General features: G+C 36.3%; 1 long non-coding RNA gene across 3 annotated transcripts in view; it reads left to right on the forward strand.

The window, feature by feature from the left end:
• Positions 1-27,915, forward strand: part of LOC141415432 (uncharacterized) — a 175,867-nt gene that overhangs the window by 86,889 nt on the left and 61,063 nt on the right. For all 3 annotated transcript variants that reach the window (XR_012440442.1, XR_012440441.1, XR_012440440.1), the window contains exon 2: positions 21,941-22,057. This is a non-coding gene — a long non-coding RNA (uncharacterized lncRNA). The remainder of the gene's footprint in view (positions 1-21,940; positions 22,058-27,915) is intronic.

Consider the following 27,915-nt stretch of genomic DNA (forward strand, 5'->3'; position numbering starts at 1 on the left):
ACAAAATGGACCACTTTTAGTAGCAACATGGAGATTCAAATTCAAGGTGGTATAAATTTAAACCCTGTTGTTTTAAGCACTACAGTATTTAAATTTAGAAAATCTTTCAATTTATAACTAGTACTTTGAATAAACTTTCTAGTTAGGTGAAAACTTGCTAACATTGACATGAATTTTTAAAAAACAATAGCAATTTTAGTTATTTACATATAGGAGATTATCATCTGTATTCACAATGAATAAAATCCTTGTTAATCATTTAGTAGACAGATGATGATTTCATTATAGAATACCACTCATTATTTTCTGCAAGTTTCCAAAAATCTATGCATGATAACTTTGTGTCTCCAAGGATCTATAGTTCTCTATGTATTCTTATATTTTAAATTAATGTCACATGGGCATCCAGAACTCCTGGTGTTCATCAGTGTGTTTTCCATGTGATCATACAGCATTTGGGAAACTGAAGTCTCCAGAGGATAAAGTCTGCAAATGGGACTCTGACACATTGGGAGCTTAGCTATCTGAAGTCAGGGATTCTTTAAAGCTACAGCCAGAGACTAGCTGTGCAGCTGTACCTCCAATTCCAGCCTTAATTCCCCAGAAAGATATTCCATAAGAGATGGCTCCCTGGATCTTCTGTAACAAACATGCTCAGTGGGAGGGAGCATGATTTTGAGTTTTAGATTTACTCACATTTCCATTTAGGTTTTGGGAGTTTCCTGGTTCACTTGTTCCCAGAATGTCTCTTGATTGTGGTTGAGGAGATGGAAACTACTCAGACTTGATTCTCTCTGTTGACCCACTGACCCTTGAAAGAATTCTTAATTTCATTTCTAAAGTCCTTTTCCTCTGGGAACATTGCTATTTTCTTGTCAGAGTCTCCTAGAACATAGCCCTCACTCTCATTCTGTGCCTCATTTCCTGTTATTGTTTGATGTCTGGGGTAGTTCTGAACTGTCTCCATTCCCCCCAGCATTGTTACACTGTGTTGTGCTTTGTCAGCAATGATGGGTATGAGACCTGCAAAGTCTGTTTGCTCTCCTCTCCCGTCTGAGAGGTGTGAAGGTCCATGGTCAGTTTCTGAAAGGGAACATTTCAAGGGGACCATACTAAATTATTTTTGAAGAAATAAGTGAAGTGCTGGGGATGTAGCTTAGTGGTAGAGTGCTTGCCTAGCATGCATGAGGCCCTCAGGTTCAATCCTCAGCATCAAAAAAAGAAAGAAAGAAAGAAAGAAAGAAGTGAAAAAATGTAAAGAAGGAACATAATTCCTGATCTATAATTAGGAAGTTTTTTTACATCCTTTAAGAGTGTGTGTATGTGGTGTGTGTGTGTGTGTGTGTGTGTGTGTGTGTGTGTGTGTGTATAGAAGGTTTATCTTGACTTTGCAATTGTTTCTTATTTTACTGAGATGGGTTGATAAATACTATGTGACTGTTATTTATTTTTCTCTAATGCTTAGAAGCTCAGAACTTACAATATTATATACTGTCAGGATTTTAATTCAGTGGGACGATATGCCACCTATAGTCTTTAGAGTGAGAGAACTAAGAATCATATCAGATACATTTATTTTACAGTGATAAAACAGAAATAAAGCATGTAAGTGGTCTGCCCAATGTTTATAAGCCATATAATAGAGTCAGAATAAGAAATTAGAGTATGTTTTGCCAAAAGTAATTCTGTAACACCTTTAGCTGAAAAGCCACACTTAATGTAATCACCTCTATATTCTCTCATATGTTCCAATCAAATGCACATCTTAGTAAAACAAATGCAGCATTAAAAAATTGGATTTTCTGTTCCAGATCTTTAATTGCACTTTTGTCTTAGAAAACCAAACTCATCTGAAATCTTTGAGCTTGCTTTAGATTCTTCTGTCTAGACTTGAAAAGAAAGCCTGACTTTACCACATCTAACAGTGTTGGTTTTTTTGCCAGCTTCATTGTCTTCTCTGGATCATAGTTATTGCCTTTTAATCCTCCCAGTGATGGTTCCATCTTTTACCCATGCCATCAATTGTCACAGCAAAAATCCTTCCTCTCTGAAAGAAAAAACAGGGTGTCTAATAGCAGTGCACTGAATAACAGCAGTGTTTATGATTCTCAGGAAGCAATGGGAATTTCTTACTTGTAAGTAATTTTAGTTGGATATTACAGATAATGTTTACTTTTACCATTCTACAAAACATATAATAAATTATTCAGTTGCCACTCATTCACTTTAACAAATATAAAAGTCAATGCTGAACACCTGGTGATGCTTGACTTTTTCAGATTGACTCAATGTCCACACAATTAACCCTCTTGAACTAGATCACCAATATTCTAGTATTTCTGATTCCTGAAAAGGTAGATCATACAGGTGTTAAAATTATGAGTTATGAAGTCAGTTGCCTGCATTTGTTTCCTAGCTATACCACTTACTGGTCATGTGACACTGAGTAGTTCACAGAACTTTTCTAAGCCTCACCGTTCCCATCTGTTATGTAGAACATTCATACTATCAGTTTCAGAAAACTAACTATGAGAATTCAGTGAAATAATGTATTTAAGATGTTTAACATAGTGCCTTGTACATAGTTATTAACAAAAGTTTATATGATCATTTCATTTTATTAAACACTTGTCCCAATCTATCACACAGTTTACAAACCAAACTGTAGTTTATATTCCTTTTGGGCCTAGTTTCATTTCTCAGTCATGATGTCTGGAATACTGTTCGAGCTATGTCTTTTGCTAAACTACAATGTGGATTCTTTCTCTGGTTTCTGCTGTTTTCTGTGGTTCTGGATAAGTATCATCAGTCACTCTTACTTCATGGACCATGGTGGGCAAACTTTTGCCAGACATAGTCCATCTGTTCTTGTGAGACTCAGACTCATATAATTCCCTTTCTTTCTATTGGCATTGACGTAGTGAAGTTTAGGAACAATAGAGGGGTGTGAGACCAGGATCACAGCACAGAAGGTATAGATTTGTTCTTAGTATTGCAAATTACATTTTACCTCTGACACCCCCGTTCTCATTTTCAGTGTCAACTTTTCACTTGTAGTGAAGTAGGAGTAGTAGTGATGACGATACAGAACCCTAAGAGCAAGTTGAGCAGGGTTAGCTAAGGATAGAAAAGCAAAGTAAGCAAAGTTTCAGGGAAACAAGGCCAAGTTGGTCACCCTAAGCCATGATCTGGTAGATGAATTGTACATTTCTGGGAAAGGTTTTATTCTTTCCTGACTTGAGGGATTGACTTAAGGGTAAAATTTTCTGCCTTAGATTATCCCATTTTCTGGCTTTGAGCACAGTTATGTGATGATGTGACTTGCTGCTGCAATAATCTGCAACCATGGGAAGAATGTCAAGAGAGCCATAGGAGACATGGACTTGGAGCTCTGCTGGGATTGAGCAGCTAAACCAAAGCCAGAATTCAGCCTGTGTCTATCCAGAATTCTTGTCATGTGAGAATGTTTGCTTAAATCATGGTTAGCAGAATTTTTTTTTTTTCTGTTTGTAGGGATAAACTCTCAGGTCATCCACAGCATAGCCCTGGAAACTGCATGCAATCAGACATTTGTTCTTCATCTCAGAAATGTCTCTAGATCCTGTTCTCCACTGTTGGCTTCGAACCTTTATTATTATTCGTTGTCCCGGCTTTCTGTTTTGTTTGGCTCATCATCCCCACATCCCCCAACCACTACCACCACCCGCCCTTAACTGGAATGTAGGCTGTCTTCCCAGCTCTGATCGGCACATACTCCAGAGGATGACAAGGCTTGGAATTCACACCTTGGCGCCATATGCTCAAACTTGCAGACAGCAATCCTACCTCCTTTGCCTGGATCAAGTCTTGGGGACACTGCACTTGGTTGGGGCTTGTCCCTTTGACCACTACCTTCTTATTTAAGAAGAGGAGAAAAATCAAACAACTTTAATGTCACTTTCATATTTTGTGGTGCTAATTAACACTTGGTCATCAAATTGAAAACAAACTGATAGATCATGCTTATATTTAGAACTCTAGGATATTGAATAGGCAGATAGTCCTTCCTTGATATCCCATTATGCAGAAATACACATTTCACTTGATGTTCTCTATGACTGGTCCTGGTGAATGTGCTTAAAAATGACAACACCCCAGACTTTAACTTCAAATGATGGAAACAAGCCTGAGAAACCCAATGTGTTTTTAAGAAAGACTAGGAATGCAAATGCTGTCAAACTCGCTTTGCTCTTTTTCCGTTGGCTCTTCCTGAGAGCATGTGTGGTTTTCTGAGAGCCAGAGCTACACATGTGGGTCCTGGCAGATCTGTTCTACATGCGAGACTCACACGAGACTCTAACAGGGTTCAGACTTCTCTCAAGTGCTTCTCACCTGGTTTCTCAGCCAACTGTTTTGCTTTCCATTTTTATTAAGGGAGTTTAGTTGGCAGCAAAACCTGCACTTGTTCTAATATTGAAATCATTTTTTCCACTACTGCATTATCCCTCTAGCATTTTATAGAATGCACTTAAGTCTAATAGGTTGGCAAAAAATAACTCAGCTGATAGGAGGCACAGACTGTTTCATTTGCTTTATGCAGAGTGTCTTCTGTGGAAATGCATGTTGTAGGGGCCATTCATTTGTGGTGATAATAGGGAAGGTGTTCAAATGCCATTGTAGGTAGTTACACACAGGGGAATATTGTTCACTGTGGTGAAATTCAGCACCAAGAAGAGTGCTTTGATCCCTGTCCTGAGCAGCTAACACCCTAGCAATTCCTATATTTGGAGGGATAGAGAGAGATTGCTTACTGTGAAAATATCTTATTCCTTGAGCAAACACACGTAAGTGCAAATGAGTTTAATTCCCCTTACATTTAAAGATCAGGTCCAGCTGGACATCTCACCGTTCTCCTAAGTCTTCCTGACCCCTGTAAGTGTTAGATATCATCTGTGGTTCCACACAACACTTTGTTCACTGGAGACTTACCATGCAACATTTTGTAATCAGTTCCTTTTTAGTTTGTCTTCCCATTAACCTGAGCAAACTGAAGACAGGTACAGCATCAAAGTCTGAATTTTCAGCAGCACAAACAGTAAATACATGATAAAGGTTTGTTAAGGTAGATTGAAGCAGCAAGAGAATATTAGTCTTTAATTTCCCTGTCAGAAAAATTTAGATAAATATTTACATACCTTACAAGACTGTTAAAAGGAGACATATATATCAGGTACACGAGGGAGGAACATGGCGTACTGTCTGACCAAATGTGCTCTGAAATTCTACTTTTATGTTCCTTCCTCTCCCATTCTTCTTGGTACCTTTATAATGGATGTGGAGCACAATGAAAAGAGGGTGGAAGAAACTATGCAATTTGACCCAAAGTTTACAATAGCTAAGAGCACCGATGTTAGAATTTATGTGGAATGATCTGTGTAGATTTGAAGAAAAAAAAAAATCCAGAATGACTTGGAGCAAACTACAAAGGACAAGAACTTTGAAATTCACTTTGTTTATTGCTGTCTTTTATGGAACACTGTCTTTTCAAGCAGTGTGACTGTGGCTCACACGTGCAATCTTAGCAATGTGAGAAACTGAGATCCAAAGGATAACGGTTCAAGGCCAGCCCAGGTTAATGATTCCTGAGATCCCATCTCCAAAATAACAATATCAAAATGGGCTGAAGGTGTAGCCCAAGTGGTAGAGTGCCTGTTTGCAAACACAAAGACCTTAATTCAAAGCACAGTCCCACTAAAAATCAAAACAAACAAACAAAAACCTCTCCCTTCTCAGACTAGGATTTGGGGGTTGGTATTTGGCTCAAGTGGTAGTGTGCCTGGGTAGAGAGCTTGAAGCCCTGAGTTCAAGTCTTAAAACTGTCTAAATATGGTTTCCAAGACTTATTTATTTTGTTTTCTTCCTATATTATTGCTGAATAGTAAATATGCTATTCTAATATTCTTTCCTAGCTTATCTGATTACTAAAAAGTAAATAGTTGACCTAATGATAGCATACCCTTATAGCCATAATGTATTCAGAGGAATAATTTTGTGGTGTATCATCAGAATAATTGGATGTTGTTTATGTGTTTGTTTTTGAAAATTGGAGTGAGGATTGCTTTAAGAGCTTCAATTTGTAGTGTATGCATTTGATCACATAAAAAACTGTTCTTTTTGACATTCTTTCCAAATAAATGTCTCATTATTACAGTGGAATGGAAATGTAGCCAAATCCTTGCTCTGCAGATGGTTTATAGAGATATGGAACATTCTACCAGTGGAAAAATTGACCAACTATAGTGCAGCCTCCTGAATTGTCATCTTGGTAGTAATGTTACAGAAAAGAGACCTTTATTCTGACTTTTTCCCCTTTCTTTTGCAGGTAACAGAGCCACCTTTGTAGATTAAATCCTTTAGAGTTTTTAAATTCATGATAGAAGATTTATTTCTCACTCTTTTTTCTTTACCTTTCATTATAGAAAATTCAAACATTCAAATTATAAGACTATAGTGAATAATCATACACCAATCAATATCAATACTTCATAGACATCAATACTTCTACAATGCTCAATTCACAACCAATTTTGCTTCTTCTTAACATCTACCTACTTCCTCTAACTCACCTTTTAGTATTGTGTTATTTCATTCATAAATATACTTGCATGTATATTACCACTAAAATACCGGTCAGCACCACTGATGGCAATATTTAGTTAATGTTTACTTTTTTCCATTAGGAAGGGATGGGAAAATGTTGATCAATGGTTACAAAGGTACCGTTAAAGAGGAACAAAAAGTTCTGTTGTGTTATAGCACAGTAGATAAAAATAATGTATTGTACATTTTCAAAAGGTAAAGGAAAGAATTTGAGGGTTAGAGGTGTGATTCAAGTGTCAGAGCACCTGCCTAGCAAGTGAAGGCCTGAATTCAAACCGCTGTACCACAGAAAAAATTTTTTGAATGTTTTCACCATAAAGAAATAATAAATGTTTAAGGAAATAGATATGTTTAAACCAATTTGAAATTATACAATTTATACATATTTTAAAACATTAAAGTGATAAATGTTTAAGGAGATAGATATGTTTAAACCAATTTGAAATTACACAATTTATACATATTTTAAAACATAATATTGTACCCTGTTTACTGTGGTACAGTTTTATATGTATCAGTTAAAAAATAAATGTAATTTAAGTAAGAATGGTATTTGCATTGTGATTCAAACTTTGTACGTACATTCTAATTTATCAATATCTTTTATAATGCTTAGACACTATGGGCTTTCCTCCTCCGCTTCTTGATTTTTGCACTTCTATTCCCTTTGTTCTAGTCTTCTTGGCCATAATGATTGAATTTCTTATATTTCCAAATCTTTTTAAATCTCTTTTCAAATCTTTATTTTTTAAAATTATTTCATTTTTTGAGTATTTCAAATCCTGGTTCATGTTGTTCTTTCCTAGTTTTTTTATAATTAACATTTTTATCAACTGTTTTGAAATGGTAATTTATTATTCTTTATTCTTTTATATTTATTATCTATTGCCTGCAATAAAAGATAATTTTCTCTCTCTCAACATTGTGCTGGCCTCAATCATGTTCGTTTTTTTCTGATCACTTTAAGTAAAATAAATTTTGGTGGACCCAAAGAGCTTTTCTGGCTGAATTCCTTTTGAATTAAGCACATACATAATGTAAAATTTTTAAGTAGCCACATTTAAGTCAAAAAGAATAGATGAAATTAATTTTATTAACAGGTTTTAACACAGTATATCCACCATGCCATTTAAACATTATATAAGAATACAAATTAAATATTATGATTGATTTCCTAATGTAAGTTCTGCACATTATTAAAATCAATATATTATCGATATATAGTGATCAATATAAAAACATTAATATTATAATTATTTCATATGTATCAATATAAAATAATTAAGTACTTCATTTTTTTCATACTATATCTTCAAATATATGTTTTATAAAAATAACACATCACAATTTGGTCTAGTCAAACTTCAAATTATATAATCAGTGAGCAGCTCTAAAATTCCTATCCATGGTGATAAAATACATGGACTTGTATTTTCTGAAATACTCCGCTACTACCTAACCTCTTTATTTGGATTTTACTTTTCTCTTTTACTCAATCATTTCTACAATGCTTAATTTGAACTCTATTCCTACCATTTTCTCACAGTAAGGGCTTTTATCTTGGGAGGGTATATCACTTTATTAGTTTCAAGACATTACCAGGCCCAGACTCAGGCTTCCCCTCAGTACTTGTCAAAAACCCCTAACTCTAGTCTGCAAATTTGCAAATTAGTACCTCAGTTACCACTGCTCTTCTCAGAATGGGGCTCAGTAAGACCAGATGGCACTTGTCTTCTCTCTAGTTTGCGTTGCATGCTCACTGATGCTGTGTTCTAGGTTTAATGGTGGCTTTTCCCCTCTGTTTGTATTTTTAGTTTTGTGAGGATTTCTTGCAGCCTAATTTTGCTATACATGTTGACAATGTACTTATTTACCATCATAGCTGCTTTTTCTGCAAGAGAAAGAAAGGAAAACAAAATCTATGCCAACATTGCCTCATCTTTCCACAATCCTTTCTTTTTGTTTTTTACTTATGGAAAAGGCTTTCATTAAGTTTTTGGCTGCTTGTGAACTGTGAACTTTGTGTACTAGTTTATTACCTTGATTTCAATTAATATTTAACTGAGGCTGGCTATCATATTCTTGGTTTTAAGAAGCCTTACCAAATAATGTAATCTGTAATGCTGTTACATATTTTTGTATGTTTGAAAACTTTCTATTATGTAAGACAGAAATGCAACTCTTCATTTAAAGGAAGATGAATTTGTACAAATTAGAAACTCGCTGATCACTCTAATTCCAATCTGTTATCAAGTGAAATCTGAAGAGACTTCGTATCCATTAAATATTGGAATGACCTCTTGAAATATAATTAATTTAGCAGTAGCTCAGCCACCTTTCCTTCCTTTGATATAGAAGTGAAACTTTCTTTGGCTTTGATGGCAATATCTGGTAGGCCTAGAAGCATTGTTTTAGGTAAGGTGATTGCACTGATGGTGAAATGTAATAGGTTTTCCAATGTATTTTGTTAAACAGAAGTCTCTTCATTCTTTATACTTATGTTAGTGTATACTGCATGTTATGTTCAAATGTAATTATTTTATGTAGGCATTTAATTACATATCATAAAACAAGCCACCAAGTTTACTTAGCTATAAGTAGGAAATGAGAAAGTTCATACTTAAAAGTTGACATTAGTACAGAGGGAACAATTTAGATCTTACAGGAGAAAGATGACCTTCTTTAGTAATCCAAGAAGATGAAACTAAAAGCAAAGGACATTGGTATTCTAAACACTATAAAGATAGATAAATTTTGTTTATGTGTGCTGCTATACTAACAGTGACTATATATGGATTCTTAAAAATTAGTGGGTGAGAATGATGAATGGAACTCTACTTGAAGACCAGTGCTTTAAAAAATGATGATCTATGTTCTTTGAAAAATATTTTTATTAATAAGACTTTAGTTTAAGAAAGAGTAAAATCTTTCCTTAAATAAAATCTTGATTATTTATTCAATAAAAATTTACTGAATGTCTTATTGCACCAGACACTGTTTTATGTGTTGGAGAAATAACACTGAATGAAGCAGACAAAAATTTCTGCTTTGTTGAAAGTAATACACATGGAAATATAAAAACTCAGAATGTAAAACTGATGAGCATGAAACTACTTAGTTTGTATATAAAGGGCTTAGAGGCTCTTCCAACTTTATTCTCCTGCCTGTGCTTTTTTTTTAAAAATGATTTTCTTATCAGTTTCAGAAAAATAAGTTTGTGTTCTAGAATTCTCCAAGTTTGAATAATGAGAGTTTTTTTTTTTTCCCCCTCTTAGCGATGGATATCATGGATTTTAATTTTGGGGGGAGAGGAAGTTTCCAGAAATGCAATGTTTTCATTCTTTCTTTCTTCCTTTCCTTCTCTGTCTCTCTCTGTCTCTGTCTTTCTCTCTCTCTTTCTCCCTTGCTGAGGATAGAACTCAGGCCCTCACCTCATACTATGGAGCTACCAGCTCTGTTTTCTTTTCTTTTTATTTTTTTGTAGTACTGGGGCTTGAACTCAGGCTTTCACCCTGAGCTACTCCACCAGCCCTGTTTTTGTGAAGGTTTTTTTGAGATAGGGTCTTGCAGAACTATTTACCCAACCTGGCTTTGAACTGTGATCCTCCTGATCTCTGCCTCCTGAGTAGCTAGGATTACAGGCAGGAGTCTGTCTTCTTTTTCTTTTTTGATGCTTAGATTTTCTATCAGATGGATTCCTGAATGTTACTAACATAAAGTAAGTAGAATTTGGTAGTTTCTTTAGTTCCTGATGGGATAAGATGTTTTAAGTTCATTTTGTTAATTTCTGCCCCAGATCTGGAATTACCCATTTCTCCAAGGAATCTTTGGGAATGTTTTTAAGATAAGAATTTGGGAAGTAGAGAAGTTCATTGATATTGGGTTGAACATTGTTCCTGAAAAGTAGGTATTTTTGTATTTTATACTGAAAAGGCACCATGAGTTCATCCTGATAATTCCAATTTAAGTTGATAATCATATTTTTTACCTAATTTTATTGATTTTATGCTTAAACTCTTTCCTCTGTGTCTGAAAATCTTGATTTTCTAATGATAGTGACATAAGTATTTGTTTGGTCCTATTATGTTGCATGATCCTTCTTGACCCTTAAGTGGAAATTCCTACTCTAAAATGAAACTCACAAATGAAACTCATGTAGATAACTGTGCACAGAGCACTTAATGTAGTGGAAGCAAAGTCTGTGTCTTGGGCTCTGCTGACATAAGTCCTAGAATTCCACAACCCTGAGATTCACTGACTAAAGGAAACATCTCTTACCCTGATTAACATGAATTTCTAAAAATATGATTCAATTGTCAAGCACATTTCCTCTAAGGTAGAGACACAACTCTGATGCTATTGTTTATGCCTTGGCATTCCTGATTGTCACTCTCATCAGTGGGGATACTCTTGTGACTGCTACACTTTTGCTAGCCTGTTTTGCATTAGCCTGGGTTCTCTGTCATCAGTAATGTATTGGGAGTAAAGTCTTTCCATCTCTCAACAACACCAAGACTGCCTTAGGAGGAATACACAGATTTTTTTTCCATGGTTTTAATCGTTGTGCTGGTGGTACATTGTGACATTTACAAAAGTTCTGACAATGTATCAAATATATCATACTTGAATTCACCCCCTCCATCACTCTCCTTTACCTCCCCTCCCCCTATTACTGGAATAGTTTCAACAGGTCTCATTTTTCTGTGTACATACATGTGCACTATATTCATCAAGAACACAAATAACAACAAATGTTGGCAAGGATGTGGGGAAAAAAGAATCCTCATACACTGCTGCTGGGAATGTAGATTAGTACAACCACTATGGAACATAGTATGGAGGCTCCTTGAAAAACTAAAAATAGAACTGCCATATGATATGAATACACAGATTTTTAATTTCCACAAGACAATATGACTTGAGAAGACCATTCATTTACTTACAAACACAATTTTATTTATTTACTTGCGGTTCTGCAGCTTGAACACAGGGCCTTCACCTTGAGCCACTCCACCAGCCCAATTTTTTGTGATAGGGTTTTTTGAGATATGGTCTCATGGAACTATTTGCCCAGGCTGGCTTTGAACTGTGAACTTTTTATCTCTGCCTCCTGAGTTGCTAGAATTGCAGGTGTGAGTCACCTGCGCCTGGCTCACAATTTTCATTTAAAATTGCTCATTTATTTCTATTTATTGTATACGATTTTTCATTCATATTTACTCAACAAATAATAGATGTCCTGAACACTCCAAAATATCCTTAATTAGCAAAATAGGTACTTTCCTGATCTCAGAAGATTGGAGCTTGGAAGAGGAAGATATAAAAAATTACACAAATAGATGAAAAAAATTCTAGCTGTAGTATGTAACAAAGGAGAGACACATGCTTTTAGGAAATCTTTCAGTTGGGATATTTGATCTGGTTATGAGGGATTCAAAGAAAGTGTTTCTTAAGAAGTATCTAATGGGAAGAAGCAGTGGACAAAGTCTTTCAAAATACCAATGGTAGCAAAGCTGAAATGTGATCAGCTTCGTGGGACAACAAGAAAATAATTCTCACCAGCCCCCCTGGAGTCTGGTGCACAGGTGTCTCTCTCTCTTCCTTCTGTGGATGGATTCTTCCATAAACTATGTGGACACCCCTAAAGTGAAACAGAGAGTTATCATCTGATCTGAGGGCTACCTGGGCGGGGGGGTCTCCAGAGTGAGACCAGCCTGCTCACTGAACAGAGTAGAGAAGCCCACGGCGTCATAATGACTCTCCCAAGGACACAATATCCTTCAGAAGCTGAGTCTCCTGTCTCAAAACCAGTAGTACCATGAAAGCGGGTAGTGGTGGTACCAGTCATGGTTTTAGGTGGTTCTAAAATGGACTAATTTGCTGCAATGGCTAGACATTATTTTTACAGTTTATGGTGAGCAATGTTGGCTTTCAGTTTCTCCTAATCTTATTATGTACCCTTAAAAATAAATTTAACTTAAAAGTGGCAAAGAAATGACTAATGGACTGCTATATGAAGGAAGACTAGAAATTAATTAGAGAAAGAGTAGGGAGAAAAACTTTTCTAGGACAGGCAGGAGCATCTATGTGTAAAATGTCTGTGACTGAGGTGCAAAATCCCCAAGAGGCAGCAGGAACTAGACTTTGCAAAGCCTCAAAAGGTACATTAAAGATATCATTCATTACCATAAGAGTAGGGGAAAGCCACTGACATGTTTTAAACAATGCATGTAGACACACATGTGTAAAAATGATCAGATGTGGATTTTATAACTTTGCTCTAACTACAGAGTAGAAACAAATGATTGAAGAGGAACAAGAGTAGACAGGGAGGTCATTTAGGATGATATTATTTTCATAATTCAGGCAACAAATTAAAGTGGACCAGAGCATTCAAATGGCAGTGGAGAAAATGGATAGATTTGCCGAAGAGTTTTATAGGTAAATTGTGGAGAACTTGGTGAACAATCTGATTTGAAGAGATGGGAGATAGAGAAGTTATGGAGACACTAGACTTGATTTGTGTAACTGAATAGATGGTGAGAATGAAAATAAGGAAATCTAGAAAACAGTTTTGGGAGAAAAGGCCATGAGTTGATTTCAGACAAATTAAGGATGTGGTATCTTTGATATGATCAAATATGAAGGATGTCAAATAATAATTTGTGTATTCTCTCAAGGCTTCTGTTCAGTCAGTGTTATTTCTGTTTCTTATTCCACTGGGGGTGAGGGGAGGATGTGCTGTTTCTTTGCATCAAAAGACTAAGGTTTCTTTCCCTTTCTAGAAAAAAATAACTGGTAGACAGGTTTATCATCCTCGAATTTCAAAGTTTTGTTATATTTCATTTTATGTACAACAACTTTATCCTCGGACCTATGGTATATATGCAATGTTAAATATATTTGTTCAGATTATACAAAGAAGGAGGGCTAATATATCTCATAAAGTGAAATAAGATAATTTCTTGTTATGAGCACATATCTGACATGACAAATATATCAACATTCACAATAAATATGAGCATATTCTTTGAGCTAAAAACAGAAAAAAGAATAGAAATTCCATATAAATGCTTTTTATAATGACATATGTATTTAAAGTATAAGGGCTTAGAAGAAAGTTTGAATATCTACTAGGCAAAAGAAAGCTGGTATAGTGACAATATTAATTTTAGACAATGTAGAATTCAAGGCAAAAAAATATTTTTAACAGAAATTTTTTACTATATAATGAGACAAAAACAATTCAGTAGGAATATATACAACTTAATATATATAAAATGGAAAACTCCACAATGTACTGGTAAGTTTCAATATCTTCCTTTGAAAAGTAGAAAGTAGAAAGAAAAATTAGAAAAGATAATAAGGTTTTAATCAACACAACAAATTACTTTTTAAAATATTTTCATCCAACAAATATGGAATGCACATTATTTTTGATGTTCTCATGAAATATTTTTTAATACTGGTCAGTTATATAAAACATCTTCAACAGTATCAAAGAATGAAAAATTTAGACCATCGAATCCTCATAGTACATTTCGAAAAATAAACAATTTTTAAAAGTCACTCCAGCAATTCTGGAAAAAAAGTCTCTTAAACTATTTCATCAGCCAAAGAGATCTGTGAGAAATAACCACTGATTATCCTTACAAATGGTGCCCTTTGGTAAAGATGTGAGCTGCTCTACTAATGAAGGAGGCAGAGCCTCCACATGGACAGCTTGCAAGTATCTTGCACTCGACTGCCACATGCATGTCAAACTTCTAGATTTGAATTATCTAATTCCTTTTGTGCTTTAAATGTCATATATCAATTTTTATTCCCTAAAATAATTCATTCATAAAGTAAACATTTCCATTTCAGTGTACTAATCAGGTTTAGGCAAACGTAATTGTATAGAACACTGGGGATCCAAATGGAGTATAGTTAAAGAATTTCATCAGTATACTTTCCTGTCAGTGCAGATATGTGAACATTGTTTACTACATCTCTAAAATTTGATTGATGGTGGTGGACAGTTGAAAGAACCAAATGATTATTCTTGACTCTCAGTTATTTGCAGTCTTCCATTTTCATCTGATGCTATTCTTAACTTCTTTTTAAAAAATATTTGAAAGAGTTACTTTTTCTGAAATTTTCTTTTAAAAACCATCAGTCTCTATTGAACTGTAACATGCATATCAGAGTTTTATCTTGCATTTTGAATGGTCTGGTGCCATCTTAAGCAACAGTTTAATAAGGAGGCCATACTCCATAGACAGCCACTTTGTTTCCAGACATTTATCACTGACCAGCATTTTTAAGTTGACATAACAAACATTAAAATGGTTTTCAGTGAGCAAACTGATGGTGTTAGAGATGTGCTGATTTGTGAGAAATCTTGAGGGCTTTCCCAGCCCTCATGTAAAACTCACACAAGCCTGGAAATCCAGACCATTTGCAATGGCACTCACCATTGTGAGATAGTGACAAGTTCCTATGGTCAGCCACTAAGTGCATGCTAGAATGAATTCACTTATAATACAGAAAAGTTGAATCTTTATTCTTAAATGTTGTCAGCATCACCTCAAGTTAATCTTTCTGTAAGATTTGGTCAAAGTATCCCCAAATTTGAGAAAGCTGAGATCTCACTGAGTTGACAGGACAAGCTTATAGAACCAATGTGTCTTTAAAATAAAATTAATAGAATTTAGATATCTAAGGGTGTTGTGGTGGAAGGTATCTATAGACTTCATCTACCTTTTGTTGTTGGAGGGTACCTACACTTACCAAAATATGCTAATAATCATGCATGACCAATTTGTTTTAGATAACTTAGCAAAATGTGTCTGTTATAGCTTTAGTATTCCTATTTGCCACAGTTAAGAAAGATAATAAAGTTAGTTTACTGGTAGGATATTAAATTCTTACTTAAGTTCCAGAGTAGAAGAGCTATAGGGTAGCATAATCTACCTTATAGTAGTGTTGCTTGTCCTAAAACCTCCTATAAATAAAAATTTTTCAGTGCATATGTATGACCATAGTCACGCAGTGTCTTTTATCATAGACTCTTTTTCTTCCAGACCTGGAACTATTTCTTTTCTACCATATAATATATCCTGGATGGACTGTTTAGCTTTATTCTTTTTTTCCTTTATTCATTTATTCATATGTGCATACATTGTTGGGGTCATTTCTCCATCCTGTCCCCAGCAACCTCCCTCTCCCTCCCACCCCCCTTGCTTCCAGGCAGAACCTGTTCTGCCCTTTTCTCCAATTTTGTGGAAGAGTAGACATAAGCAATAATAAGAAAGACATAGGGTTTTTGCTAGTTGAGAGAATAGCTATACAGAGAGATTCCTAACACTGCTTCCATGCACAAGTGTGTTACAACCCGAATTGATTCATCTCTGTCTGACCTCTTCACTACTTCCCAGTCACCTTCCCAAATGACCTCTGACATTTTAAGGTTATTTTATTAGCTCCTCTGCAGTGGGGACATCAAACACTTTCAAGTTTTGGGTTTCCTACCTATCCCCATTTCTCCCCGTATGTGCTCTCCACTTAGCATGTGACCCAGATCCAACGACATTACTGCATTTGCCCTAGATCTAAAGTCCACATGTGAGGGAGAACATATGATCTTTGGTCTTCTGAGCTTGGCTAACCTCACTCAAAATGATGTTCTCCAGTTCCACTCATTTACTTGCAAATGAAAACATTTCACTCTTCTTCATAGCTGAGCAAAATTCCATTGTTTATAAATACCATATTTTTTAAAATCCATTCATCAGTAGTGGGGCAACTTGGCTGTTTCCATAACTTGGCTATTGTGAAAAGTGCTGCAATAAATATGGGTGTACAGGTGCCTATAGAGTAACCTGAGTTGCATTCCTTTGGGTATATCCCCAGGAGTGGGATTGCTGGATCATATGGCAGATCTATGTTTAGATTTTTAAGAAGCCTCCATATTTTTTTTCCAGAGTGGTTGTACTAGCTTGCATTCCTACCAGCAGTGTATGAGGGTTCCTTTTTCCTCACATCCTCACCAACACCTATTGTTGGTGGTGTTTTTGATGATGGCTATTCTAACAGGGGTGAGGTAGAATCTTAGTGTGGTTTTGATTTGCATTTCCTTTATGGCTAGAGATGATGAGCATTTTTCATATATTTTTTGGCCATTTGAATTTCTTCTTTTGAGAAAGTTCTGTTTAGTTCAGTTGCCCATTTCTTTATTGGTTCACTGATTTTGGGTTATCAGTCTTTTGTCAGATGTATAGCTGGCAAATATTTTCTCCCACTCTGTGGGTGGTCTCTTCAGTTTAGAGACCATTTCTTTGGCTATGCAGAAGCTTTTTAATTTTATGTAGTTCCATTTGTCCATCCTTTCTCTTAGTTGCTGAGCTGTTTGGGTTCTATTAAGGAAGTCCTTGCCTATACCTATGTTTTCCAGGGTATTCCCTGCTCTTTCATGTACTAACTACAAGGTTTCAGGTCTGATATTAACATCCTTGATCCATTTTGAGGTGATACAAGTACAGGGTGATAAACATGGATCTAGTTTCAGCCTTTTGCAGGCAGATAGATAACCACTTTTTCCAGCAATGTTTGTTGAAGAGTCTGTCTTTTCTCCATCATATGTTTTTGGCACCTTTGTCAAAAATAAGGTGGGCATAGCTGTGTGGATTCGTATCCTGGTCCTGTATTCTGTTCCACTACTCTTCATATCTGTTTTTGTGCTAATACTATGCTGTTTTTATTGCTATTGCTTTGTAATATAGTTTGAAGTCGGGTATCGTGATCCCTCCAGCATTGGTTTTTTTGCTGAGGATTGCCTTGGCTATTCACAGTCTCTTGTATTTCCAAATGAACTTCAGGGTAGATTTTTCAATCTCTGTGATGAATGTCATTGGGATTTTGATGGGAGTTGCATTGAACATGTAGATTGCTTTTGGTAGTATAGCCACTTATACTATGTGGATTCTACCAATCCATGAGCACAAGAGATCTTTCCATCTTCTGTAGTCTTCCTCGATCTCTTTCTTCAGGGGTTTGAAGTTCTCCTTGTAGAGGTCACTCACATTCTTTGTTAAGTTTACTCCTGGGTATTTGATTTGTTTTGAGGCTATTGTAAATGGAATTGTTTCCATATATCCCTTCTCAGTTTGTTGTTGTTGGCGTATAGAAAAGCTAATGATTTTTGTAAGTCTATTTTGTATTCTGCCACATTGCTAAAGCTATGTATGGTGCCTAGGAGTTTTTGGGTAGAATTTTTGGGTTTTAAAGATATAGGATCATGTCATCTGCAAATAGGGATATTTTGACTGCTTCTTTACCTATTTGTATTCCTTTTATTTATTCTCCCTGCCTGATTGCTCTAGATAGAAATTCCAGGACTATGTTGAATAGAAGTGGGGAGATGGGTATCCTTGTCTCATTCTTGATTTTAGGGGAAATGGTTTCACTTTTTCTCCATTAAGTATGATGTTGGCTATAGGTTTGTCATATACAGCCTTTACAATGTTGAGGTACATTCCTTCTATTCCTAGTTTTCTTAGAGCTTTTATCATGAAGCGGTGTTGGATCATACCAAAGGCTCTTTCTGCATCTATTGAGATGATCAAATGGTTTTTGTCTTTGCTTCTGTTAATGTGCTGTATTACATTTATAGATTTGCTTATGTTGAATCACCTCTGCATCCCTGGGATGAAGCTGACTTGGTTGTGGTGAATGATCAGGCTGATGTGTTGTTGGATTCTGTTTGCCATTATTTTATTGAGGATTTTTGCATTGATGTTCATTAAGATGGGACTATAGTTTTCCTTTTTGGGTATGTCTTTGTCTGGTTTTGGGATGAGTGTAATACTGGCTTCATAGAATGAGTTAGGCAGTATTCCTTCCCTTTCTATTTCATGGGAAAGTTTAAGGAGAGTTGGTATTAGTTCTTCTTTAAAGGTCTAATAGAATTCAGTAGAGAATCCATCAGGTCCTGAACTTTTCTTTTTTGGGAGACTCTTTAATACTGTTTCAATTGCATTTTGTGTTATAGATCTATTCAGGTGATTATTATCCTCTTGGTTCAATTTTGGATGGTCATTAGTGTCTAGAAATTTGTCCATTTCTTCAAGATTTTCAAATTTATTGGAATATAGGTTCTCAAAGAAGTCGCTGATGATTTCCCTGATGTTTGTTGTTATCTCCCCTTTTGCATTTTTTATTTTACTGATTTGGGTTTTTGCTCTCCTCATTTTAGTCAGATTTGCCAAAGGTCTGTCAATCTTCTTTATTTTTTCAAAGAACCAGCTTTTTGTTTCATTGATTCTTTGTATGGTTTTTTTGTTTGTTTGTTTCCATTTCATTAATTTCAGCCCTTATTTTTATTATTTCTGTGCTTCTGCTTGTTTTGGGATTTGCTTGTTCTTGTTTTTCTAGGAGTTTGAGATGTAGCATTAGATTTGATTTGAGATCTTTCTGTCCTTTTAATATATGCACTCATGGCTATAAACTTTCATCTTAGGACTGCCTTTGCTGTGTCCCATGTCTAGTAGGTCTTGGTTTCATTTTCATTAACTTCCAAGAACCTTTTAATTTCCTCTTTTATTTCATGAATGACTACTGATCATTGAGCAATGTGTTGTTCAGCTTCCAATTGTTTACATATTTTCTACTGTTATTGTTGTTGTTGAGTTCTAGTTTTAATGCATTGTGGTCAGATAGAATGCATGGGATTATTTCTATTTTCTTATATTTGCTGAGGCTTGTTTTGTGCCCTAAGATACGATCAATTTTGGAGAAAGTTCCATGAGCTACTGAGAAGAATGTATATTGTGCAGAAGTTGGGTGAACTATTCTGTAAACATCAGCTAGGTCCATTTGATCTATGGTGTGATTTAGTTCTAGAATTTGTTTATGATTTTTTGTTTGGATGACTATCTATTGGTGATAGAGGGGTATTAAAGTCTCCCACTACAACTGTGTTGGAGTCTATATATGCATTTAAGTCCACCCCTGTCCCCTCTGCTGTGTGCTAGTTTTCAGTTTGTTTTTTTCAATTTTTTTTTGTGTGTGTGGGGGGGGGTTCTGTCTGCCCAGGACGCTATGCTGGTTTATCCCAGGGGTGGCTGGGGGAGTACTTCGTGATGCTGGGCACTCGTTTGGTGTGCCTAATGTCTTCCAAGCAGGTTTGGAGCTGGTGGCTGGTAGCAGCCCACCTATTCTCTTAACGTGGTGTGGAGAAGCCTTCCACGGGCTAGGGGTTCAGGGTGTTGAAGTTTCGACTCTTCTTGGTGCTTCACCTCCACCAAACATGGCTCCAGTGTCTCAGCAAGGTCCCTGACTCATGGAGCTCATGCTGTCTGCTTCTGTGCCCCAGTCGCCATCTTGGATCCTCCCCCTGTTCTGTCCTTTATTCTTTTTTTGTGTATTATTGTTGTACTTGGGGTACATTATGACATTTACAGAAGTTCTTATCATAATTGAATTCACCCCTTCTATCATTTTCCTTTATCCCTTTCTCCCCATTCCTGGAATAGTTTTGATAGGTCCATTTTTCCATTTTCATACATTTGTATATAATATTTCCACTATATTCCTCCTCCTACACCCTTTCCTTATATCCTCCCCCATCCCACTTGTATCACCGCCCCCCCCCCCAGACAGGACTGTTTTCCCTTCCTATTCTCTCCATTTTTATTTAAAAAAAAATTTTTTTAAGATAGCTTTAACTTTATCCTTAGCCCTAAACAGCCTTAGGGTTCTTCAGGAAGAATCTATGCCCTATTTTGCATTTCTCTTTCCTTCTATTTCACATCTTTTGAGAGTAGCTATTGTCCTATTTATCCTGTCCTGGACTGTTGCCCTCACACAGGTCCTCAGCATTTCCACAGGGGCATGTCCTAGTTGTACCCAAGTCACCATAGCTACTAAATGCTCACACTGTGAACCTGTGCCTTTCAAAAGGACCTCCTCTTGTGGGGAGCATATTAAAGCTTACGAGTACTGGACACAAGCAAGGCAAGATGCAATTAATTGCTTTTACCTGTAGGCCAATATAGGCACAGCCCCAGCATGAAACAGGAAAAAGCAGAACAGCTGCGTCTCCTCAGTTTGTGTTCAGAGAAACAGGAAAGCAGATTTCTCCTGTTACAATGTCACACCCCACCCTGAGAGCCTCTGCTTCACCCGGTTTGCCACTGCTTATATAAGGAGGGCTGGGGGCTTTTTGGCTTTTGCCTTTTGGGGGCTTTACTTTCGGGTTTTGGACTTTTGCTTGGCTTTTGCTTTTTTGGGCTTTACTTTGGGCTTTTTGGTGTGGGAAGCATTTGGAAGAGAAAATAATTATTGAAGGGAAAAATTTCTGAAGGGGAAAGAATCATTGAAGGGAAAATGCTAAAGAGGGGTTGATAGAAAGTCTGCACTGAGAAGTTTAACATAGGCTTCAGAAAGCAAAGCTGAGAAAGAATTCATACATAGGCCTTAGGAAAGCTAAAGCTAAAGAAAAGCCAAAGAGAACATGGGAAAGTGCACAGTGCAAGTCTAAGTACAGAGACATTAAGAGTTATGCATGTGCAGGTTTTATGCATGGCTGCTCGTTTGCAAGTTTAAGCCCCGAGCTTTGAGTGAGCTAAAGAGCAATGGGACAACGAAAGCCAGAGGAGAAGACTTTAAGAGCAATTAAGCTAAAGATAAGCTAAGAGCAAACATGGGACAGTGTGAGACTAAGGAGAGAGGTTTGAAGCAAGGTTTTAAAGAACTGCAATGAGTAAGGCCTTAAAGAATCAAGATAGAGAAAAGAAGAATGAGGGTTATGCATCTCCACCCGAACGCCCAACACATCTGACCCCAACTTTCTGTCTGTTTGTCCTGTGTCTTTTCTAAAATCTCCAGTCACCCCCAGTTAAGCCCAGTTAGGTCCAATAATAACCAAGGAGCAAAAGAGAAAAACCCCGCTCCAGCAAGGGAGGAAGCGCAAGAAACAGCTCCCCCTTCATCCTCTGAGCTTCCGTACACTAGAAATGCTTAAGACCATCAATGCATACCAAATAGAAGCTGGTCTACATCCTCTGTGTGGGTTTGAGATGAAGACAGTGATTTGGTATGTATGTGGAAGTGATGTTTAAGTTAAATTTCATAAATGAGGCCTAATTTCTCTAATTAGATCTCTAGTTAGTATTTTCCAGCATTATGACCTGTAGTGGCAGAGAATTGGCTTTTTCCTTTCTCCTCTTTCTTAAATTTTAACTGATTTTATATAAATTCTCTTGCTACTTTTTGTGCTTGGTTGGGTCAAGATAAATAAGTTCTGTTTTTCATCTTCCAGTGAGCTACATCAAGTTCTTTTGACAGACACCAATTTGCAGACTATTCAGCCACTGGAGAATGAGCACTCACAGACATACCCGACCCTCCAATGGTATTTTTGGTATTTTATAATTTGGTAAGTGTTTTCCAGAATTCTTTTTGTTATGATAATCTTTAAAAGGTCATTCATTCCTTGCTTTATAAAGGACCAAAAAAAAAAAAAAAGGGTGGGGGTTAAGAAATGAAAATTAGATTTTTTCTACTACAGTTGTATCATTCCATACTATTCAGGGAAGCAGAGCAAAGATAAGGAAGCAAGTATATTGCTTATCTCCTCACTAAGTGCAGCAGTGAGCTTTTTCTTAGTGTATTGAAATATCTATCTGGGGTACACTGACTTTATAAAGAAATGAGGTTTATATGCTTACAGTTTTGGAGGCTCAAGGGCATGGCACCTGCATTGGCTCAGTTCCTCTTAGCTCCATCACTTCATGGTTGATGGAGATGGAGTGTATGTGAGAGCAAGTGATGATATTTCAAACAGGAAAATAGAGAGAGCTGGTTGGGATCTTAGTTAAGGTTTTCATAACAACACTCTGGTATGAACTTCTTTAGTGCCTTCAGAGGGCTTGATGGGCCTCCCACTAAGTCCTAGCTCTTAAAACCCTACCACTTCAATACTACCCACACTGAGGACCAAGCCTCCAACACATGAACCCATAAGGGCCAAACCACAGCACTAAGGTAAAAGCTTGGAGTCATTTCTAAGATGCTGCGCTGGAATGGCTAATAAATGCTGAATTCAATGATGTGAATATTTACATATAATTCATTCTCCTGAGCAATTGATTAGGTAGTAATGGTGGGTTTTTCCTAGAGTGAACAATCTTCACAAACCCCTAAGAATCTGGGTTTAAATGAAATACCATGTCAAGAAGGAAGAGGGAAGGTTTGTGAATTGGGAATTCAGTGGAATTTAGGGGAGAGGTAGCAGGGTGTGAGGTAGATTTTTTCCCCCTTTTTCTTTGCAAATCAAGGAAAACTGTAGTTTCAAATGGTGATCACAATCAGTGTTTGACCTCTTCAGACAGCTGACTCTGACACCCTCTTACAGACTCTCTCAGGTGCTTTCCCAGGCCATTTGCTCCTCAGGATCAAGTGCATGGAAAGTGGTAGTCACGTTGCCCCCTTATTGTCTTTCTTAATTCAGCTCTGTGTTTCTTGAGGTCAGAGCTGATAACTTTTTCATCAATTTAGAATCTTAAAATAAGATCTTAATAAACATTTGTTAAATTAGCTATGTACTTGTTAACTATGTATTATATTAGCTATATATAATATCTATGACTTCATATATTTATGTACATAAATATACATACATATATATGACAGAAAAATTCATACTACTACAGTCCATAAGATATCATGCAGAAAGAGAATAAATGCAAATGTCTTAGCAAATGTTTAATAGTAATATATAAAAAAAATTGCCACAATCCCATTCAAAATGACCCCCAAAAATGGACAGAGTTTTTAAATGGCTGGATAAAATGCTAAGATTAGAGAAGCAGGAATCCATATCACCAGACAATGATTCCGAAGGTTAGTAGACTCTGGTTAGAGACTGTATTTGATGAATATTGGGTCTTTGAGCCAAGCTGCAAACATAGCAAACAGGCAGGAGCATGGGAAACACCTAACACATCACAGAAAGGATCCAGATGTGAGCAGAATTACTCCCTCAGCAGAAAAATGTTGAAGGCTAGGAATAGTTACATGGTGAGAAATTGGAGGCTGATGCTTCCCACACTGAAAATTGGTTCTTGTTCATTGAATACATATGGATATAAGCAAGTCACATATGTAGTTCCCTCTAATAAGTGGAGGTGTACTTACACTCAACAAATCCTGTGTTGCCTTCATTAAGTTTGAGTTAAAGAATCATGTATGCCAATTTCTGCTTATTTCACAGTATGGAAGATTAGATTTTATGGATCCATCCTATCATTATAGCCATTAATGTGATCTTGCAAAGAAGTTTATATTTAAAATGTTATGTATGTAATATATAATCCTTTTTAGCATATTGTTAATAATAAAAGTCAATAATGTAGGAAGTTTACTCTTAAGGAAAGATGGATTGCCTTGCAAGTTGTAAGACAATCACAAATTTAGAGTATTTTTAAATTCAGATAATTTTAGAGAAATATAAAAATAGAGTTTAGCCATGGAGCAGTATCATTTTATACAGTTAAAAGAAAATATCAAGAATAATGGATTTTATTAAGCACTGACGTTTTGCTTCATTTTCCACTCTGCTAATCTACTCAGTCTATTTTTAATTAAAACTGCTTCCTGTAATCTTAAACTAATCCTCGATAATTGGAGGTATAAAAGAACAGAAAGGAAAGTGGTTCTTGTTGACAGAAGATAGAGAACAATGTCTGTACTTTTCAGTTTACAGCCTGTTAATTTCGGAAGTCCAGATTCTTCTCTAATGGGTCTCTAATATTTTGTTTCAAACTCCTATAAGGGACTGTGACTGTAGATAGGCGTGTCTATAATTTAGTTTTTGACTTTAGTCCTTTCTCTGTCTTAAATAGATATAACTGAGAATTCAATTGTGGACTGAATAATAGGAATGTTAATAATAACTGATGACTAACAAATTAAGATGGTTGATGCTTGAGATTTCAAAAAGACCTTGGTTCCAAAGTTCTTATAGGTTATTCTTAAAAATAAGTCATAGTCATGCTCACTGCACCATCTTTTCCTCCTGGGTGGGTCTAGATACCAGTACTCTATGCTGTCTATGCTTGTTTATCTTTGACAGCAATTTCTTGCAGGTATCTGTGCTCTCATCCTACATAGCATAGTGCACATTCCTCCTTACTTGCTATATAACTTTGAGCAAATTTCTTAAACATAACCTTTGACTTTCCCATTTAATGATTTTGAGGATTAAATAAAATGTGCTTTTTTTGTTTATTTTTTGTTGAGGTCCAGTTTCCATATAGGATATGCACTCTGATGAGTTTAGCAGCCTCCATGCCTATCCAGGCAGGTCCCATAGCAGGTGGGGTTGATTCCACACTCTATGACTTTCTGTACTTTCCAGTGGAAACTGAATACCCAAGATGTGGCTAGTGTGACTGAGAAACTGGATGTTTTCATTTTATTTATTTAAATTTAAGTTGCCACACATGGCTGATGTCTAGTGCATTGTAGCCTTTATCCTTATGACCAAATGCTCAAGAAAGTCTGACTTCTGTTTTCCTTCAGTAGTGTATGAAACTTTGTTTATTCTCAATTTAAAAAACAAAAACTCATCATTAGCAGCCATGTGTAACTTTGTCTTCTTTTCGAGCATGGAACCCAAACTTTAGCATGCAAAAATAACTTGAGGATTTGGGGTTTAGTCCTAGAAGTTCTCTTTCAGTAATGCAAAATCATCATGCTCCTGAATGTGATTTTTTTTTTTAATGGTACTAGGGTTTTAGCTCAGGACCTCATATTTTCTAGGCATGGAATGTGATTTTTAAACAAGAATTCAGGTGATACTGATTCAAGAGGTCTCTAATAGACCAACTTCCAAGGTCCTGGGATAAAAGAAGTTATGAATAAGAATAAACATGGAGTATTTTAATGTACAGTGTTGGTATTAAAATTTGTATAAAAATTTTTGATTAAGCAAGGAACTAAAAGTTGTTGTGCTAGAGTCAGCAGTGATGAACTAGGTCTCTGTTCAATTTATACTGTTTTACATTTTGTGTCTTTTTGGTGGGAAGGGATGAAAGGCACTGTATCACTAAATTTTAGAAAGGAGAAGGAAGACAGGTAAGAGAGTGCTTTGATTTCTTTATCTTTCTCATAATTCACTCATTTATTCATTCATTCATGCACTCAGTCACTAAGTGCTATCTGTCATAGTTAATTTTGATCCTCAACTTGATTGGATTGAGAAGCACCTATGGATTAGTAAAGCACATTATTGTGTGTTTGGGAAGGCATTTTCAGAGAGGATTACATAAGGTGAGAAAACCACCGTGAATGTGGACAGTACTGTCTCATAGGCTGTAATAAAAGGAGAAAAAGGTGAAAGCCTACTAACATAGGCATGCTTTCTCTCTGCTTCCTGTCCACCATGAGACAAACTGTTTGCTCCATCACATACTTCTTGCCATGATGTTCTACCTTATGTTGAGCCCAGAAGCAATGGATTCACGTATTATGGACTGAAACTTCTGAAACCATGAGCTAAAATAAAACTTTCTTCTATTGTTTCTCTCAGGTATTTGGTCACAGTACACAATATAGAAAATGCTGGGAATGAAATGCCACTTTCATTGTGCTCATTGCTTAGTGTACAGAACCACAGTGCCATAAATTAATAAATTATTGAGCAATTAATATTTTTTAGGCATCCTGTCCATGTAAACCTCTCTCTGCAACAACCATATGCAGAGAAATGCTGCTGTAACTCACATAAAAATACTTCTAAGCAATTAAAGCATTCTATATAGAAAGTTCTAGACTAGGACAGGGTAGATACTGTAGTTTGGATCTTGAATGTACCTCCATAGCCTGTGTGGAGCTATTGGGAGGTGGTGGAGATGCTAGTAGGTGGGGCCTAGTAAAAGGAAGTTAGGTCATTGTGGGCATGCCTATAAAGGAGATATTGGGGCCTCAGACCCTTCCTATCTCTTTAGGTTTGCTTTCTATCTGCTATGAGGTAAACATGCTTCCCCTGAATGCACTTCTGCTATGATGTACTGTGCTGCAACAGACTCAAAGCAACAGGGCCACAAGACCTGGGAACTGAAACTATCAGCCAAAATAAGCTTCTCCTTTTTATAAATTGACTGACTCAGGTATTTGTTACAGTGATGGAAAGTTGACCACACAGTAGGTAAGGAAAGCTGGCCAACACAGTACATAAGGAAAGAGAAAAATTCTGACCAGGAGTCTTGGGTAAGGTATAATGAAAAGACTTTTAAGTAGACAAGTTTAGTTGAATACCCACAGCCTGGACCTGTTCTTTTTTTCAGTGTTGAATCTCTGTCACTCTCAGACCAGTGTCCCACCATGACTGCTGGGCTGGATCTTAGAAATCTGGGAGTAATGGAAATATTTGTACAGAGAACAAAGGTATCTAGAATCTTAGGTTGAACTCAGAACTCAGTTTTTCCGCATGTCAGTAACTCTTTTCTATTGAGACAGCAAACTTCACATGCATTATGGATTCATTACACTTATTTCTAATATATATGGTATGAGTGAAGCATGGTACTCTCAGAATGTGAAACTAATTTTAGCTTTAGCCAAAATCATGTATTGAATGAGATCAGTCAACTGTAAATACAACATCCAGTATCAATATCTTGCACTGAGTGGCTAAGAAGGATCACTAAGCAGGGTTTAAAGAGACTGAGTTTATTAACATATACAAGTTATAAACTATTTAAATGTATTTTATATGACCTAAAAAGTAAAAAAAAGAAAGAAAATGTCAGCTAAAGAAAGAAAAACATTGAAAACAAAAGGAAAGATGGATTAAAAAAAAGTGAGAGCAAACTCGGAGAACAGAAAAGGCAGAAAGAAAAATAGTAAGATGAATTGGCCATGTGTCACCTGCAATGTCTGGAGGATAGAAAATTCTGAATCCTAAATGTAATATCACTATGGTCCATGTGGTAAGTCAGCTCCAGCAGCTAATACAGATTCATTAGCTTTACCAAGTGTGGTAACTGTTGTCTTTAAGATGAGGCAAATTCTTGCCTGGTTTCAGAACCATTCTCTTATTAACTTTAGTTTAATCTGATTTCTTCTAGGGAGTTAAACTACAAATATTAGGATTTGCCTGTGTGAGGGGTACTTTTCTCATGGTGAACTATTACATCTATTGTTTGAGTTTGGTGGTTGTGAATCACCCCTTAGTAGTGACCAGCATTTGTATATTGAGTCATCATGCTGAAGCCAAACTCCAGACCATAG

Source organism: Castor canadensis, chromosome 13 (assembly GCF_047511655.1).
Source record: "Castor canadensis chromosome 13, mCasCan1.hap1v2, whole genome shotgun sequence".
Taxonomy (NCBI): Eukaryota; Metazoa; Chordata; class Mammalia; order Rodentia; family Castoridae; genus Castor; species Castor canadensis.